The sequence below is a fragment of the Chiloscyllium punctatum genome, chromosome 8 (genome assembly GCF_047496795.1).
Source record: "Chiloscyllium punctatum isolate Juve2018m chromosome 8, sChiPun1.3, whole genome shotgun sequence".
NCBI lineage: Eukaryota > Metazoa > Chordata > Chondrichthyes > Orectolobiformes > Hemiscylliidae > Chiloscyllium > Chiloscyllium punctatum.
In genome coordinates this window covers 24,969,269-24,988,639 of record NC_092746.1, presented here as the reverse complement: position 1 = coordinate 24,988,639, position 19,371 = coordinate 24,969,269, and the positions used below count along the sequence as shown (strand labels likewise).

Sequence of the window (19,371 nt, the reverse complement as noted above, 5' to 3'; positions counted from 1 at the left end):
CTAAGGCCTGCTGACAATCATGATAGTGCAGACATTGAGCAAGGAAGCTAACAGCAAGTCAAGATAGAAGTAATGAGAGCCTGGTATCTCTGGCTGAGGTGGCAAAATGCAAAAAGACAAGGCAAGCAATGCAAGACAGAGATATTGTGAACATTCAAGTAGGTTCAGAGTGAGCATGCACTTTGACAGTGCACAAACAGCCCAAAATGCAGCCTGGTCTAGCCTATGAATTATGCACTGACATGCTGGGGCCTAGTGTCTAACATAGAATCCTTTAGTACTAGCAGCGAACTGAATTCACCAGATAGCCGCTCTGATTTCCACACTGAGATTTCTGCACAGGTAGTTTGTTTGGCAAGTTTGGTAAGATAGAACGCCAAATATTAATGAGGTGAGTCAGGCTGTCAACAAGGTCTTTAACAAACAATGATCCTCCTTAATTCGCAATTTGCTGCTGCCTAACGAGAAACTTGCTATGTCGCTTGTGAAAATAAAAGATGGAATGAGATAGTCCTGCCGTTGAGATGAGACCTCACCGGACTTCTTGTCTAATTCTACCACAAGTTTTACCATAGCCAACCTCACTTCGACCCAATAAGATTCTACCTGCTAAGTCAATGCTGAAATTAAGTTAGATGCAAAAATGAAATACTTGACTGATTTTAGAAAGAAATCAACTTTAAAACACGTGGAATTCCTCACCTACTAAGTTCCCAAGTTTAACAGGGTCAAAAACGTACTATGCCAAGCTCTCCATGCTCCCTGTCCAACTTGGCTATTACCAGATTGTCCAGTGAACCTAACCCCAATTCCACCTTAACACCAGTCCCACATCTTACCTTTCCTCTGTCACATCACAGTATTTTCCTGACTACAATGATGAGTTACAAGTCACCATAGAATAAACATTCCAAACCTATTACTCAAACAAGCCATTCAATCTTACATGCAAAGTCAATTGGTCATCCTCATGATCAGTTTTCTCTAGTGCTTTTCTTTGGGGTCCACTTGTTTGCCTACAGCTCCTAAGCAGAATTACCTCAATGACTGCAGCACAGCTGATGGAAGGCTGCTGACTTTCAGTTAGACAAATGCAGATGACTTTGCATGACTTCTTTAAACAGCGGTAGCCCTAGAGAACCTGACTTTGGCCTGCACTGCCTTGGAATGCGTAATAACATTTTAGACAGGCTGACAGGCAACAGACGTGATACTAGGGGACTGGCAGTGATGGGAGCATGAATGCTACCTTTCTAAGAGAGGGCAGCTGATCCATTGAGCCACCAACAGTCCTTTGGAGAGGAACCTTAGAAATACTGGTAATCTGTTGAACTGCTGATGGAACCTGAAAGCACATTTAAACAATGCCGTAAACAGCCACGACAGCAAGATAGGTCATCAGAAGTTGCTCCACATTTGTGTCTAAACTGTAGTAATGAAGTTGACCACCAAATCTATGCTGAAATATGTAGGCTCCAAGCTGTGTGCAATATGCTAACTTTGTGTCACACTGCTTGGTGCTTCCTAACACTGACTGTAGGCTTTCTGACCAGCAAGCAGTTTATTGTGCATACCCACCAGCCTTAGACAATGCTCCATCAAAATCCTTGTCTGGATCTTGTGCTGTAGTGTTCTGATGCATTGGCACTTGTTCTATACTATGCCCCTGTCCTCCTGGCTGGTCACTTGCACCCAAACTCTGGCCACACTCAGATCCTACTTTTGACTTGCCCTCTGAACTAAATGCAGTGGGTTGTGGTACATTGAGCAATGTATACGAGGCTCATGGTATTGATATTAGGACATGGCATTGACCTTCACCACTCAAGTGAGGTGACTGAACATCTTGCAACATTACATTCAGAATCTTGGGGCTATATGCTGCAGCAACTGACTGAGAACATATTTCCTGCTACTGCCTTTGAAAGATTTTCTGAAAGAAAATCTGCAGTGTGAGCTTCAGCTAAATCCTGAATATGACTAACATATTTATTAAAGGCTCTGTACATATTGTTATGAGACGGCAATGAACCCTTCTGTTAACTAAATCAAACACTCAAATAAGCTCACCTTGCCTCCTAATCTGTTAAAATATGAGTGACAGAGAACTCCCAAATCCCACTATTTAAAGAAAATAACATCAATTTATTTTTTCAACTCTAAATGGGAACATTAAACAATAATTATTCACACTCTAAGCATCTTTCTCTTAATTGCTTATTATCTGCTGCTACTCTATAACAATATGCTATTCTAATAAGACACTTATTAAAATTATCTCAACTTGATGTCAAAACCACACAACCACTGTCATCTTCTGAGACTTTACTCTTCCGGCTGCTGAATTCCCTCGGTCATCTTCTTTCTTTTTACTGTGAGTATGTTTGATATGAAAAGGTACCTTTGATAGAGAGTGTTTCCTCATTTCTTTGGATGTCTCTCGATAGCAGTTGCTCTCCTCTTCAATTTTCAAAATGTCTGCATTTTTAAATCCCCAACATCAATCAACTCATTGGTTCGATGTTTGCAAAACAATAAATTAAAACTCAATTTGGTTTTAGTATCCTGGGCATAATTTAAACTGATTGGTTAAATTTGAACTGTTGCCAAAACAGCCCCAAAACTCAGGTATCAATTGCACAGCCAAGTGTTGCAGATTTTCAATTTTCCAGTATACTCTAGGACTGTGATCTAGTCATGTACACACAGGCGCTCATAAGGTCTCAGTTCAGAACAGCCTTTACTCTCTCTTAAAAGTACAGTACATACCTTCAACTTCATAACAATATGCACATTGCCCCAATAAAACATTCATTATTTGCACTATGACAGATGAGGTCTTGATTTCTTTACCCAAAGGCAAGTCGTGGGTGATTATTTGCTGAACCTTGAGGAAGTGCCATGACTCTTTACTATGGGTAGGGCACAGAGACAGGCCCTAAGTCTGTCACTGCTGTAACAGGGATTGGGCCCCATGCTGATCATGTTAATCTGATCCACACACTAGACAACTGAACTAAGCAGGTTGTACAATCATGGATCCAAAGCGTTAACCTTCTGCTATCTCATCTTACTCCAAGAGACAAATCTGACAAAATGTAACCAGGTTTTAAAAATGACATGCACATTGAACCAGGAGCTATTAGGAGCCATCATAAAAAGGCATGGGGATTGTGATGCATACTTTACTTCCATTCATTGATTAGAATATCACTTGAATGGTCTCTGCAACCAGACAGCACTAGCAATGTCCTTCACTGGCTGGATGCATTAGCAAGGGGCCAATCTCATGAGAGTTTGACACTGCTCCAAGTCAGTCTGCCACTTTCAAATAAGAGGATATTTTGCTGGAACAAGTGCTGGAAATGGAGACTGAGTGGAATCTGATTTGACCACAACAGGGGAAAAAGCAGGCAAGATGCTGAGTTCCAAGAGGAATGCCTATTAATTAATCTACATCTAAAAGCAATGGTTGGTGTAAAAAATATTTTCACCACCTGCTATATCATGCTCTGTAAACTTCTGATTCTTGAAATATCTAAAATAAATCAATTAACACATGCAGAATCATAGCAGTGACCATAAGAAATCAACCAGCAACTATCCTGTAAACAGCATGATGTGTTTGCTCTGCCTTCTTCTGGCAGAAGTGCACCTTGTTCATTATTTATCCCAGCTCAATATGGCGACAGGTGCAATTCACCATGGGTGAATATCAGTATGGAGTCATTTTGGATTTCTAAGACAACTTGCAACACCCAAACAATTGGCAGCAACAGCTTCAATTTTCATCCAGTTATTCTAATTCAATTTCTGTGTCCTTTCCCCATATCATTTTAAATGCTTCCAATTCTAAATGTTTAATCAGCTTCATTTTCAATAGTGTTGCAATATCTGCTTCAAGGACTATTTGCAGTTTTTGCATTTCATATGTTTTTGTGTAAACAATATTTGCTGACTTGTCTCTCAGCTCTCCTCATGATAACTGAATCTAAACCCTTTTTTCCAAAAATGCACATGCAATGAAAACCTTTCATTATTGACACTTACAAAATAGTTTACAAATTTGAAAGTTGTTATTACTTCCCCCCTACCTCATCATGCAGTGACTTGGCTGGAAACTGTATTTTTGAACATTGCGTGACTTGACATGGAGCTCAGCTGTAAAATGGTCTCTCCCACCGTAATTAATTAACGTGCCAACAGCACTGACAAACTTCATTTACAAAGAATGGCTACTTGCAACCACATCTCAATATCAGCCAGTGAGAGAGACAAGAGAAATTAAAAAAAAACAAACATTTCAGAAGGAGGACGAAGGAATTTAAGGCCTTATTTCATGAATTATTTTCCTGAATATTATTTAGTTGCCAGGCCCTTCTTTCCTCTTTTCCCAAAATAGACTCATTCTTTCATTAATGTCCTTACATGTATATATGGGAAATAAATATTTCTAAATGTTATTACTTTTCATGACATTTTTCTTGACATGAGCAAAGGGTTCCCACACTGCAGAGTACACTGAATACATTAAGTTGCTAAGATATTTTAAGACTTTGGCAACTGTATTAGTTGTTGGCTTTGCAAAATTATTTCCACATCCATACTTGGCTGAAGATTCTTGTGAAGCGCAGGAATTTATAGAACTGAGAACAACGTTTCTGTTCAGTATTGACAGCTGGCAGATATCATGCTTATTGTGAGGCAAGATGTTTATATTTTTCTAGGATGGAATGTTTCATGAGTACCAATTATTTGAGCCCGTCCCCTTATTGCAAATGAGCAAATTCCATCAGCATCGAAGCTGATAAATAAAACTGTGAACTGCTCAAGAACTTTCCCTTATGAATCTTGAATCTGTGAATTAATAGTGTTAAGACCTGTCCCCATTGCTTACCTTTCAGCAGTTCGGGACATTCGACCTCAGACCTTCGGGTGACCGTCCTCCAAGGCAGACTTCAGGACAGACAACAACGAAAAGTAGCCGAATAGAGGCTGGTAGCCAAGTTCACTACCCATGGGGATGGCCTCAACTGGAATCTTGGGTTCATCTCACACTACAGGTGACCCCATTGCACTATACACACACACACAGACAGACAGATGCAGACACATAGACACTCCTGCACACGCACACATTCACGCAGACCCTCTCTCATATGCTCACACATACACTCCCACACGCACCCTTCCACAGACTTATACCCCTTTACAATCTAAATTGCCCGTAGTGTTAGGTGTAGGGGAATGGGTCTGGGTGAGTTGCTCTTCGGAGGGTTGGTGTGGACTTGTTGGGCCGAAGGGCTTGCTTCCACACTGTAAAAGTAAGTAATCTAAGTAAGTAATCACACACATACATACGCTCTCTCACAGACATTCATCACCTCCTCCCCCAACACACACACTATATATATATATATGGTTTGTGGGGTGAATTTGTACTTGCAGAATTACATTTTACTTTGCTCAAAACTGCATGAATCCATGTAAGTTTCTCTAAATCCATTTTTAAGATTAGAATCAGTCTGATCATTGTGGCACAGACAGTCTCACACAGGGCAGCTCACACCTTAAATGCATTATTTGGGCCGACATGACACCAGTTGTTAAAGTTTACATGAGAATGTAACTTTTAAATGTTCTGTGATTTACGTATGAAAGAACTGAAACCAACATATTCATTTTAAAAAATGAGAGACTTAACAAACAATCCAGGTCTTTTGCAATATTTAATTTCTATTACATAACACTGTAAACTTTTGCTATAAAATCTGTGTCTTATGATCTTATTCTCCCCAATCACCTGATGAAGGAGCAGTGCTCCGAAAGGTAGTGCTTCCAAATAAATCTGTTGGACTATAACCTGGTGTTGTGATTTTTAACTAAAGGCGGTTTGTAAGTGTAGGTAATCTTGAAAGTAGCATTTTCTATAGAAGGATAGCAGCTGGCATCTTCACATAGTTTGTTAAGCAAAGGTCTTGGACCCATGCAGCCATACGGTACAGAACTTCACTTACCAAGCTGCAAACGTAATTTAAATACAATAAGACTGCAGTATATATCTCTTCATTTATTACAGATCCTTAACCCCTTCACCTACAAATTGAACTCAACTTTATATGCAACTTTCTCCTGCAGCAGATTCTCTTTACTTGTTCTCAAGTAGAGTGCAAGATCAACAAAACCATGTCTATTGCCTGTCCCTCATTACCCTGAGAATTGCCTTGGCATTCCTCTTTGAACTGCTATTGAGGATGTCATGATGGTGTCCCACAATGATATTAGACAGATAATTAAAGGATGTTAACATAGCAATATTGAAGAAATGTAAATTAAATTTGGATAGACAGTGACTTGCAGAGATACTTGGAGGTAATGGTGTTCCTGTGACATTTCTGCCTTCTTTCTCCATAATTCACATCTTCTTGCTACATACACAAGATATTTTACACAATTATAGTTGGTCTCTACCGCTTAGAAAATGAGGATATATGGAGTCTCCTTAGCTCTTGCATTTGAGGTGAATTAGATTACATTTAACCCAAAATTTGTCATTGATTCCTAAACTTACAATGTATTTCTCCAAAAAACATTGCACTCTGTCAGTTGACTGCAAATCAACTTGAACATCTGTTTTCAATAATTTATTCTCATATTTCATTTTACCTAATTGCATCAACTGTTTCATTATTGATGAGGTGCTTTGTCAGAGGATGTGACTGCACTTACATTCTTTCAACTTTTTTCTAATTATAGGAAAGCCAGGGGCATCTGTAGATTAATTATATTATATAAAGTGCAAAACAAATTAAAAAGGATTTCATGAAATTATGAAAAATCAATAAACAGCATTTTTAAATATTGTAGACTAACCAAATTGAAATTGGTACCAATGTGAAATGGGGTTCCATTGATACTGTAGACTTATAAGTGAATTAATGCAATGCATTCTTCCAAATAGATAAGGTAAACAAAGCAAGTAGAATCTTGAAAAATATTTATCAGAAACTAGTCTTCCTTATATGTGTAAGCACCAAATGATAAGAGATATTTACCGCTTAACTCCTTATCAAACAAATTATACCAAGCAATTATAAGTCTTGGCTTGTGTCTGTTATTTGAATAAAACCTTGGGAAAAAATCTTGTAATTGAATGAGTCATTTTGGTGATTGACTAAAGGTGTCCTCTTGAATGGATTGGAATGATTTGGAGATGCCGGTGTTGGACTGGCGTGTACAAAGTTAAAAAATCACAGACATTCACACTCACCCTTACAGACACACACACACTCTCACACCCACACTGGCATCCTCTCAGAGACTTAGACCACTCTACACTCATGCACACATATATACACTCTCTCTCACAGACACTCATAATCCCTCACCCCAGACACGCACACACAGACAGACAAAGACCTACATGCACACACATATTTTGTGGGGTGAATTTGTACTTGCAAAGTTACATTGTACTTTGCTCAAAAACTGCATGAATTCATGTAAAACTCCATTTTTTTCACTTTGTAGATTAGAATCAATCTAAACATCATGGCATAGATAGAGAACACAGGGGGCTAACACCTTCAACATATTGTCTAGCTAACGCCCATTGTTAACAGCTAACCTGAGAATGCAACTTTTAAAAAAAAGGTTTTGTGATTTACATATGAAAGAAGTGAAACTATCATGGTATTCGAACAGATGAAAGACTCAACAGACAATTAAGGTATTTTTCAATGTATAATTTCAGTTACATCACACTGTAACTTTTTGCTATAAATTCTGTGCCTTAGAATTGTGTCCTCCACTATCACCTGATGAAGGAGCGTAGCTCTGAAAGCTAGTGTGCTTCCAATTAAACCTGGTGTTGTGTGATTTTTAACTCGAGTGGAACAATTCAGCACAGGAACAGACTCTTCTGTGCACCATGTCTGTGCTGTGAGATATTGTATTCTAGGTCCCTTCACTAACCCACTTTATGTTTATTGCTTCATAACTGTTTTACTAACCCACTCACAAGCGAACACCGCATTCCCATTTCATTCAGTCATTACTCCCTATTATGACACTGTTTCAGTCATTCATAAAACCGCAGTTCTATAGTATATTTTACTATCATAAGATAGATCAAATTTAAAACAACCCTTTCTAATCAAAACAACCCTTTCAAACCCATTACTGCATTTTCACACTTTATCAGCCCTTGCCATCTCTGAATAAGTGTAGTGTACAGAACAATGCCATCCCCATCAAGTCTCCACAAAACAGTACAATATTAATCAGCCCAAGTGCCTCCCAAACCTGAATAGATTACAGAACACCAAACAGTTTCCCCAATTAGTTAAAAATCACACAACACCAGGTTATAGTCCAACAGGTTTAATTTGAAGCACACTAGCTTTCGGAGCAACCTGATAAAGGAGCATCGCTCCGAAAGCTAGTGTGCTTCAAATTAAACTTGTTGGACTATAACCTGGTGTTGTGCGATTTTTAACTTTGGACGCCCCAGTCCAACACCGGCATCTCCAACTCATGACTACTGTCCCCAATTAGTATGTACTTGTTAAATACCTTTTAACTGGGCCATTATCTCTTTAAGAAACTGACAAACAGTGCTTCCGTGAAATTTCATCAATGAATGAAACTCACACTGGCAAATAGTAAACAAATCTCACAACCTAGTTGTGGTAATCAGTTTAATATCCTTTTTTTATTAAGTACAGGTACAATTTCTAACTTACTTAGAGCACATAGGCCTAATTTCTTTTTAAACTAACATTTACTAACTTAAAAGAGAAAATGACCAACACCTCTTAATTATGCAAGCAGACCGGTTGGACACTCTTAATCCCATCAGAAGTAGCAGGCAGCACTTGGCACATATTTTAACTCATCTCCTGTCTCCCAGGACAGAATCCCCTCAAACCTTTGTGTACTATAGATAAAACAATGTCACAACATGCTAATGGAATTTTAATATATGTAAGAACCGTGTATAAAAGGGCTAGTACAAGAATGATTTGGAGATGCCACCTGATTATCACCAGATGAAGGAGCAGCTCTCTGAAAGCTAGTGCTTCCAAATAAACCTGTTGGACTGTATCCTGGTGTTGTGTGATTTTTAACTGAGTATAAGAACTGTCTTTCTGGTCTGTATTGCTGCCTTAAACTTGTGTGACTGACAGATTTGAATTAAGGAGCCTATTCTTGCCACTCACCGATTACAGTTGTTATTTGAATACAATGCCACCAACCATGATGCCATTCTAAATTAATCCCATGGTCCATAATCCCCGGCAGTTCATGTGTCTATCTAAATGCCTCTTAAATGTTGGTCTCATATCTATTGCTACCACCTCACCTGGCAGCGTTTTCCAGACACCCACCACCCTCTGTGTAAAACAAAACTTTCTCATTCATTTCCTTTATATCTTTCCCCTCGCACCTGAAACCTATGCGTCCTAACATTTAACATTTCCATCCTGGGAAATTGGAGTTCAACTATCTACCCCTCTCATAATTTCATATACTTCCATCAGATTGTCCACGAGTCTCTGATTCTCTACCAAAAACAATCCAAGTTTGCCCAAAATCCCCTAATAGCTAATAAACTCCAATCCAAGTGCATCCTGGTAAACCTGTTTTGCACCTTCTCAAGGAACATCCTTCCTATAGTGTAGTGACTCGAACTGCATGCAATACACCTAATATGGCCTAACTGTAGACTCATACAGCTGCAAATGACTTACCAATGCCCTTACCAATGAAGGCAAGCATGCCTTATGCCTTCTTCATCACCTTATCCACTTGTATTGCCACTTTCAGTGAACCATGATGATAGTTAAATTAACTAAGATCATATTCTTCTGAGCAAATGGTCAGTTTTCTAGTAAATTGCAAAGCTGTTAATTTAAGTATGATGTGGCAGTGCCGGTGTTGGACTGGGGTGGATAAGGTCAGAAGTCACATAACACCAGGTTATGGTGCAACAGGTTTATTTGAAATCACAAACTTTCGGAGCACTGCTCCTTTGTCAGGTGAAGTGACGGGAAGCACACAGTGGCCTAGTTGTTAGCACTGCTGCCTCACAGTGCCAGAGAACTAGGTTCGATCCCAGCCTCAGGCGACTGTCTGTATGGACATTCATCCCATGTCTGTGTGGGTTTCCTCCGGGTGCTCCAGTTTCCTCCCACAATTCAAAGATGTGCAGGTTAGGTGAATTGGCTATGCTGAATTGCCCATAGTGTTCAGGGATGTATGGGTTAGGTGTGTCAGTCAGGGGTAAATGTAGAGTACTAGGGTCGGGAATAGGTCAGGGGATGGGTTACTCTTCAGAGGGTCGGTGTGAACTTGTTGGGCCAAATGGCCTGTTTCCACACTGTAGCGGTTCTATATTTCACACAGGCATAAAGATCAAAAGATTATACAAATGGTCACACCATTTGTACTATCTTTTGATCTCTCTGCCTATGAATTTAAGTATAGAAGCTGTAAACTTCAATAAAGTTAATTTTTAAATTAACAGAAGTAAAGGCCCCAAAGTGTATTACAGATGTTCACTGCAGTCTAATTTTCTGCATGAGCAGTACAGCTATGGTGGTGCATTACAGATCACTCAGGGAGCCCGAGATGCTGTGGTAATGTGCAATTTTACATGAAAATTGTCATTTGGAGCTATGGCTAATGATTGTAGAGGCTCCAACCTTTTTTCCATCAATTGAGTGCCAGAAATTGTGCCTACTTTTACCACCTGCTATTGGCTTGTATTGGAAGGATTTGCAAGTTGATCAATCTGTTTGGCTGCATTATGAATAGGCCTTGTTTGATCATTAAAAACTGGGTGGAATTCCACCTTGGAACTCCAAACATGAAGATTTTGATTCAGAAGCAGTGATACTACCCACAGTGTTGCAAGACTTCCAGAATTTAGCAATAATATATAGAAAATAAAGTGCAATCAATATTTGTTAAGATTATTAAGTTAATTTTAAAAAGACAATGAGAGCAGAATACTGTCAAAAAATGTTTTTAAAACTCCTGCTTATTATTGCTATACGTTGCTGCTCTAACAACTTTTTTTTTACTAAAAGATATTTGTCTGGAAAAACAGTGCCAGGTGTTAAAAATAAAATTAAAACAACAAATGCGCATTTTCATAAGATTAGAACAACCAAATGATCGGAAAAATCAGTCAGATATCCCAAGATATTTTAAAAACCTATTATGCAAGAAAAATCCCTGTCAAATTAAACTAATGATACATAAAATGTGAGTTGTAGCTTATTCCTTTTATTTAAATATATTTTTATTGAAAAGAAAAGAAACTTATTTTGGATATTACAGCAAATAGAAAACAAACAATTCAAACCAATACAAAAAAATCACTGATTACATTAATAAATAAATAGCAAATGATAACTAACTTTAAAAAATCATGACAGTAATAATAATACAGCTCAACAAAGCAAAGTAATAGTCCTTGACCATCAAGAGCCGACATTTATACATATTCATGTGATCGTAGATCCTCCTCTCTAGATACCAGATTCATTAAACAGAATTGTTATGGCTATATAAAGGCCATTATTTAGTATGGCAGACACATCTGTACCCAGGTAGTCCAAAAACGGCCACCACGTCTTATAAAAATTCTCAGTTTTACGGTGCACCTTGCTTGTAAGAAAGTCCAAAAGGATGTGTTCCAGGTTTTCAGACACCCACCCTGACAGAATATTCTTTCTTGCACAAAAAGTGAGGATACTGAAAAGCCTTTTTTTGTGTGCATCTAATGGAAGTGGATTAACAAGGCCAAGAAGAGGAGATACCGTGTCCATCTCCACCTCTATTTCACCTACCACAGTGCTCCAGTATGCCCACAGCCTGTGGCAGGGACACTTTGGAGATACTCCTGCTTTAAATTTTGAAAGGTGGTCTAGGGCGAAGTGGACCCTGTGGAGAATCTTCAATTGCAAGACATGGGTCCTGTTGCAAATCGAGAACCTTTTTCCATTTTCACAGATATTCACAGAAGAGATCTCAATGTCCAGCTCCCTCTCCCATACCTTACAAAGCCATTCAGACTCGTCCAAGGGACCCTCTCCCAATAGGTGATAGACATTGCTGACAGAAAGTGTGTTCTCAGCATCCTCTTCTCCATGTCAGATGTATAAGAATCAGTTAGAAGGGTGGTCTCTTTTTGTATGAAATTCCTAATTTGAAAAAAACGGAAGAGGTCCCTACTGGGCAGCTCATATTTCTGAGCCAGCTGGTCAAAAGACATCAGTATATCTGCTTTGAATAAGTCACCCAGGCAAGACATGCCCCTAGTTTAAACCCTGAGTCCATCATCCCTGGCTGAAAACCCGGCATATCAACTATGAGTATAAAAAATTATGTTTTGGCTGTATAGCGTTGCCCTCCACGCCTTGATAGTATTGATGACTATTGGGCAATAGCAATATTTCCTAACTGTTCTCATTTTGTCTAAGAACAGCAGCCTAATAAGTGGGCATCTTGGCTGAGATGCTTCGATGTCCAGCAAAAGTGAGTGAGGGTCCCCCCAGGCCCAGTTATTCGCGTAAGATAGCAACGAGCTTAACTGATAGTTTTGATATTTGGGAGATCCATTCCTCCTTGCCTGTGGGGTAGCTGCAGTTTAGTCAGTTTAGTAAGGGGTCGCTTGCAATACCAAATAAAGGAACTGAACCAGCTGTTCAGTCTTCCAAATGTTTGCTTAGTAAAAAGCAGAGAAAGCATTCGCGTAGGATACAGTAGACAGGGGAGAATTTCAGTTCAATGAGGGCTATCTGACCTAACCAGGAGATCGGAAGCACCTCAAATCTTCGAAGGTCTTATTTAATTCTGTCAAAGAAATGGGCAAAATTGGTTTTAAATAGCCGATCAAAGACTGAAGTAATGCATATACTTAGAGAAAGCCCTCCTGTGACCATCTAAAGGAAAATCGAGATTCAGCCTCAGGATCAGGCATTTTCGGGAAACCACACATGGGCATGGTCTCTGATTTCGCAAAGTTGATCTTGTAACCCGAAAAGCTGCCATTGTATCAGATGAGGCACCAAAACCGCTGTGTTTGATAAAAAGACAAGAATGTCATCTGCATACAATGCAATCTTACGTGACTTTGCCCCCACTTCTGGAGTGGATATATTGGGATCCTTACAAATTGCCTCCGCCAGCGGTTCAATCACCAATGTGAAAAGCAACAGTGATAAGGGACAGCCCTGTCGACTGCCCCTAAGAATATTGAAATTGCTTGACAGCGCACCATTGGTGAGGACTGTGGCAAGAGGGTCACTATACAAAACCTTTACTTATCTGATTAAGGCCTCACCCAAGCCAAACTACTTTAAAGTATAAAAAAGATATGGCCACTCAACCCAGTGAAATTACTTCTCCACATCTAAAGAGATCACTAATCCCTGTACTGATTGTTGTTGACATACTTGGATCATATTAAGAAACGTCTTGACATTATTCGACATTATCCTGTGACCTTTTATCGACCCTGTCTGATCCTCCTTAATGATGGAGGGCAGCACAGCTTCTAGCCTTAGTGCCAGACTCTTAGATAGGATTTTAAAATCGATATTCAGGAGTGAGATGGGCCTATAGGAAGCATTGTCCTCTGGGGCCTTCTCTTTTTTAAGAATAAGAAAGATGTTTGCCTCTCTTAAAGGCCACAGCTATATGAATCATTAAACATACTAAGCATCAGGCCTGGCAGTATACTTACACATTCCTTATAAAACTCAGTGGGAAGTCAGTCAGGACCAGGCACCTTTCTGTCCTGAAGCTGCCTCACAGCCTCCTGTACCTCTTGCACTGACAATGCAGCCTTAAGGAGAGACTCTTGTACAGGAGTCACTTTCAGACTTCCAGACTGGTATAGTTCAGAGTACAATTTCCGAAATGCTGTGTTAAACCTTTTAGAATCATGGGTTAAATTTCCAGTATCCTCCCTGACCAAGGTAATGGTTTGGGAGAGCACCATTTTTTCTGGGCTAATTACTTGCCTGGCTTATCCCCATGCGCAAACAATTGGTGATTTGCAAATGTAAGCTCCCTCTTAGGTGTCTGTGTGGAGTTCAGTGTGGACCTAAGCGCTGTGATCCTCTGCAATTTAGCCAACGAGGGCCTATCAAAATATGCCTTTTCAGCTGCCTTCAGACGTATCTTGAGGAAGCATTGCTGCTCACCCTTCTGCTGTTTCTTACTGGCAGATTAGGCAATAACTAACCCTCAATGTAGACTTTAGCAGTTTCCTAGAGAATGGATGGATTACTGGCCGAGCCTAAATTAATGTCTTAAAAAGCCCTGAATTTAGTAGAAATGAATTCAGTAAACTTGCTCTCCTTAAGGATGAAGGGACCCAATCACCAGTGCCTCGAATCTACCAGAGTATCCTCACTCTTGATTATTAAATACACTGGGGGGTGATCAGAAATAATGATATTGCCAATTCTACATGATATCATCGAGCCTAAGTGAGCTGCAGGAGTCAAAAAGAAATCAATCCTGGTATGGTATTTGAGTGGATTTGAGAAAAAAGTAAAATTCCTGCCAGTAGGGTGAAGGTGCGTCCAAATATCTACCAATCCTAATTCAACTCACAAGTTCCTTAATTGCTTAGATCGTGATGATGATATTGGGGGGCCTTTGGGCAATCTGTCCATCGTAGGATCTATTAGATAATTAAACTCCTCCCCCCCCCCATGATAATATGCTGAGATGCGAGGTTAACCAGTCGACAAAATGCGTCTATCAAGAACTTGAGGGAGTGGGCCGGGGGACAGTAATACACTCTAGCAACTTAAATGGCAATCCCCCTACTTCGCATATTGAAAGATGAGAAATACACCTGGTCATACCCATTCTGTTGCAGTTTCAAATGCTCTGCATCGTCTAGGTGAGTTTCTTGCAATAAGGTAACATCCACCCTCTCCCTTTTAAGACTGGAAAGTACCTTCTTCCTCTTGACTGGGGAGTGACTCCCCTTAATGTTCCAAGTACACCATTTGAACACATCCTTAACTATAGCCTTCTATAGCACCATTTAGACTCCCACGAGTGAGAACCCGAACTATGAATTGCCAAGCTTCGTACAAGAAAGTCCACAAAACACAAAAATTACATAAAGTTAAACAGCTACAACCAACAAACCTATAAAATTTGCAAAAATTACATGCACCAAAAATGGAAAAACAGAAAAGTGCCAAAGGGACTGATTAGAGGAATTTACTCCCCATTCAAAGGGGGCACTTACACATCCCAAAACCCTACTAATCATCCCAATCACCCTCTCAACTCCTACCGGCTAGGGTTGTGCCACACACACAGGCAACCCGGTAGAAAAAAGCAAGATTAGAAATATACACATGTAAGTTAAAAGTAAATACGTCACCCATTCCTTGGTGTAACTTAATTTAGGAATTAAAGGTAAATACTCTATTCACCCCGAGCACTTATTACCAACAAAAGGAGACTCCACCAAGTCCTCTCTAAAGAAGGACAAACATGAACAGCTCTGTCATTTGTACCTACTCAATCATCCGGCTTAAGTCACCGCATCCACCAGGTTCCTCGCTTTCCCTGGTATGTCAAATAAATATATATCGGATCCATTATAATTAATCTGAAGCACCACTGGATAGCTTAAAGAGTACTGGATCCCGAGCGCTCTCAATCCCTCTTGATGCCATCATAGGACTTCCTCTTCTGGATCACTACCACTGAAAAGTCTTGGAAAGCCCTGACTCTGAAACCCTCACACACCAACGCCCTTGAATCCTTTCCTTGGACTCTGGAAGCTTCCATGACTCTGTTTGTCTTTATAATGATGGAACGTACCGGAACAGGGCAAGGGCGCTGGTCCATTCCTGGCTTTCATACCGCAACCCGGTGGGCTCTCTCAATCTTTATCCTTCCCTTCTCAGCCCTTTCCAAACTAAGAAATTCCAGGAATCAATTCTCAAAGAATTCCACTGGCTGTTCACCTTGTGTCCCCTCTGTTATGGCAACAACACAAAGGTTCTTTCTTCTGCTCCTGTTCTCAAGACCATCCACCAGATCCAGCAAACCACGACCTGTGTTTCCAGGGCTTCAGTCCGACTCTTGGATGAATCATCCTCTGCCTCCAACCCTGTGACCCGGCGCTCGAGCTCATCAGTCCTTTTCCCCAAGACTTGCAGCATAGTAGAGACCGGGCCCAGCTTCTTCTCAATTTTTTCTTCAATTTGCCTCCCCAGGACCTCACAAGATTTGGTGAGCTCTCAACTGGGGCCTAGCGAGGAAGAAAGAAGCAAGCAAACTTCCTCCTTTCTTCAGCTTTCTCCTGCAGTAAAAACAAAGGTCAGTAACATTTTCAGGTCCTATAGCTCTTTTACTGTATTTACTTACAGTAGTGTAGATGGGATGGGTTCGAGCTCTGTCCTGCTGATGTTGTGGCGTGGAGCCCAGCAAACGCAACCCCCCCAAGTCGCCGCCATCTTGGATCTCCCCAGCTTATTCCTTTAATTCTAGTACACTTTCAAAGCTACATCTTAAAGCATATGCCCAATAATACTGATATTATAAACATGAAAGCAGATGTAATGACTTTTTACATTGTCTAGCATGGCCTTGTACCTTTGAAGTTTTCTCAGTATGAGACTGGGCTTCACAAACCATCATCATCATTCCTTTTAAAGATAGTACTATTTAATTCACAGGATCATACAAAATCAAAAACTGAAATGATCAATTTTGAATCAAAATTCATCATCAAAATGGTGACAGTAAAGCTTATGTATGCGATGCACACAGTCACACCTATGTTGCAAATAGAATTTTTTAAAAAAATTAACAATGCTAGTTCCTTTACCAGATTCTTTGCACGCTTTGGTTATTGTAGCTTGATGGTTTTCAAATGATGCCTCAAACCAACAATCAAAGCATTCTGCCAATTGCATGTGGGTGGTTCCAGGAACCAGCCCTGACTATAGCTGGAGCAGTTAAGACTCTAGCTGTAGGCTCCGACTTCTTTGGCCAGGTCCCAAGCCCTTCACATTCAGCTGAACATATACACAAAAACAAAAGCAGTTGGCTTGGTGTTCCCACCCTTGTTCAATATTAATCTTACCCAAGATATGCAGGTTATCTTGAAAAGTCTCAACATTTCAGAACTCTCTTCTGAGACCACAATATCAGCTCAATGTTCAGAGAAAGTACAACTCTTGTGGAAATTGTGTGTAGCTTTTCTCTTTGGTGTAGTCACAGAACTCCCAGAGACATAGCAAATTGGTTCACTATCCATTTTTATCTGACTTTTGCACCTGGAGAAATGAGAATCTCTAGAGCAAGGATCAAGACAAACTACCTTCAGACCTTTATATCACAGAGGGTAACGTAGGTACTGGAACTTGTTAAAATAAAACAAAGGATGGTGGATGCTACTGTTTGTAAAAAATGACTCCAAGATTCCAGTAGCTTGTCACTTCAAAACACCACTACGTTCCCTGGCAAACATTTCTGTCTCAGGCCTGCTACAGTACCCCAGAGAGGCTCAGTACAAATTCAAAGAACAATATCTCATTTTTCACTTGGAGACACTACAGCCTTCAGGACTCAATATCAACTTCAATGATTTTAGAACCTGAACACCTCCTTTTGCTCTTTCCCCATACTATACCTGACATGACATGGCTTGTTTTCAGCACAGTCAACTCATTTTCACCTACTTCTAGAACATAGAACATTACAGCATAGTACAGGCCCTTCGGCCCTCAATGTTGTGCAGGCCTGTGAAACCAATCTGAAGCCCATCTAACCTACACTATTCCATTTTCATCCATACATTTATCCAATGTCCATAATGTTGGTAAGTCTACTACTGTTGAAGGCAGGGCATTCTACGCCCCATTACTCTCAGAGTAAAGAAACTACCTCTGACATCTGTCCGATATCTAACACCCCTCAATTTAAAGCTATGTGCCCTTGTGCTAGCCATCACTATCCAAGGAAAAGGCACTCACTGTCCACCCTATCTAATCTTCTGATTATCTTATTTGTCTCAATTAAGTCACCTCTTAACCTTCTTCTCGCTAACAAAAACAGCCTCAAGTCTGTCAGCCTTTCCTCATAAGACATTCCCTCCATACTGGACAACATCCTAGTATATCTCCTCTGAACTCTTTCCAAAGCTTCCACATCCTTCCTATAATGCGGTGACCAGAACTGTACGCTGTACTCCAAGTGCAGCCACACAGAGTTTTGTACAATTACAGCATGACCTCATAGTTCTGAAACTCAATCCCTCTATCAATAAAAGCTAACACACCGTCTTCTTAACAATCCTATCAACCTGGGTGGCAACTTTCAGGGATCAATGTATCTGGACATAGAGATCTCTCTGCTCATCCACACTACCAAGAATCTTACTATTAGCCCAGTACTCTGTATTCCTGTTGTTCCTTCCAAAGTGAATCACCTCACACTTTTCTACATTAAACTCCATTTGCCACCTCTCAGCCCAGCTCTGCAACTTATCTATGTCTCCTTATAACCTGAAACATCCTTTGGCACTATCCACAACTCCACTGACCTCTGTCATCTGAAAATTTACTAACCTATCCTTCTACACCCTTATCCAGGTAATTTATAAAAATGACAAGCAGCAGTAGCCCCAAAACAGACTCCTTGCGGTACACCACCAGTAACTGAACTCCAGGACTAACATTTCCCACCACTCTCTGTCTTCTTTCAGCTAGCCAATTTCTGATCCAAACCACTAAATCACCCTCTGTATTTTGTGCAATAACCTACTGTGGGAAACCTTATCAAACACCTTAGTGAAATCCACATAAACCACACCAACTGCTTTACCCTTATCTAACTGTTTGGTCACCATCTCAAAGAACTCAATAAGGTTTGTGAGGCATGACCTACCCTTCACAAAACCATGTTGACTATCCATAATCAACTTATTCCATTCTAGATTATTACAAATCCTGTTCCTCATAACTCTTTCCCCACAACTGAAGTAAGGCTCACTGGTCTATCATAACCAGGATTGTCTCTACTCTCCTTCTTGAACAATGGGACAACATTTGCTATCCTTCAGTCTTCTGGCACTATTCCTGTAGACAATGACGATCAAAGCCAAAGGCTCTGCAATTTCCTCACTAACTTTCCAGAGATTCCTAGGATAAATCCCATCCAGCCCAGGGGACTATTTTCACACTTTACAGAATTGCTAACACCTGTTCCTTGTGAACCTCAATCCCGTCTAGTCTAGTAGCCTGTATCTCAGTATTCTCAACAACATTATCTTTTTCCAGAGTAGATATTGATGAAAAATATTCATTCAGCACT

The 19,371-nt window shown here is 40.1% G+C and overlaps 1 long non-coding RNA gene across 3 annotated transcripts in view; it reads right to left on the bottom strand.

Annotated features, from left to right (window-relative positions):
• The window catches only part of LOC140480419 (uncharacterized), a 176,007-nt gene that overhangs the window by 36,629 nt on the left and 120,007 nt on the right, over nucleotides 1-19,371 (bottom strand). Inside the window, exon 6 of one of the 3 annotated variants that reach the window (XR_011961289.1) lies at nucleotides 11,351-16,354. The exons of the other annotated variants lie outside the window; for them this stretch is intronic. This is a non-coding gene — a long non-coding RNA (uncharacterized lncRNA). Of the gene's footprint in view, nucleotides 1-11,350; nucleotides 16,355-19,371 lie in introns of those variants that run through there. 3 annotated transcript variants of the gene reach the window in all.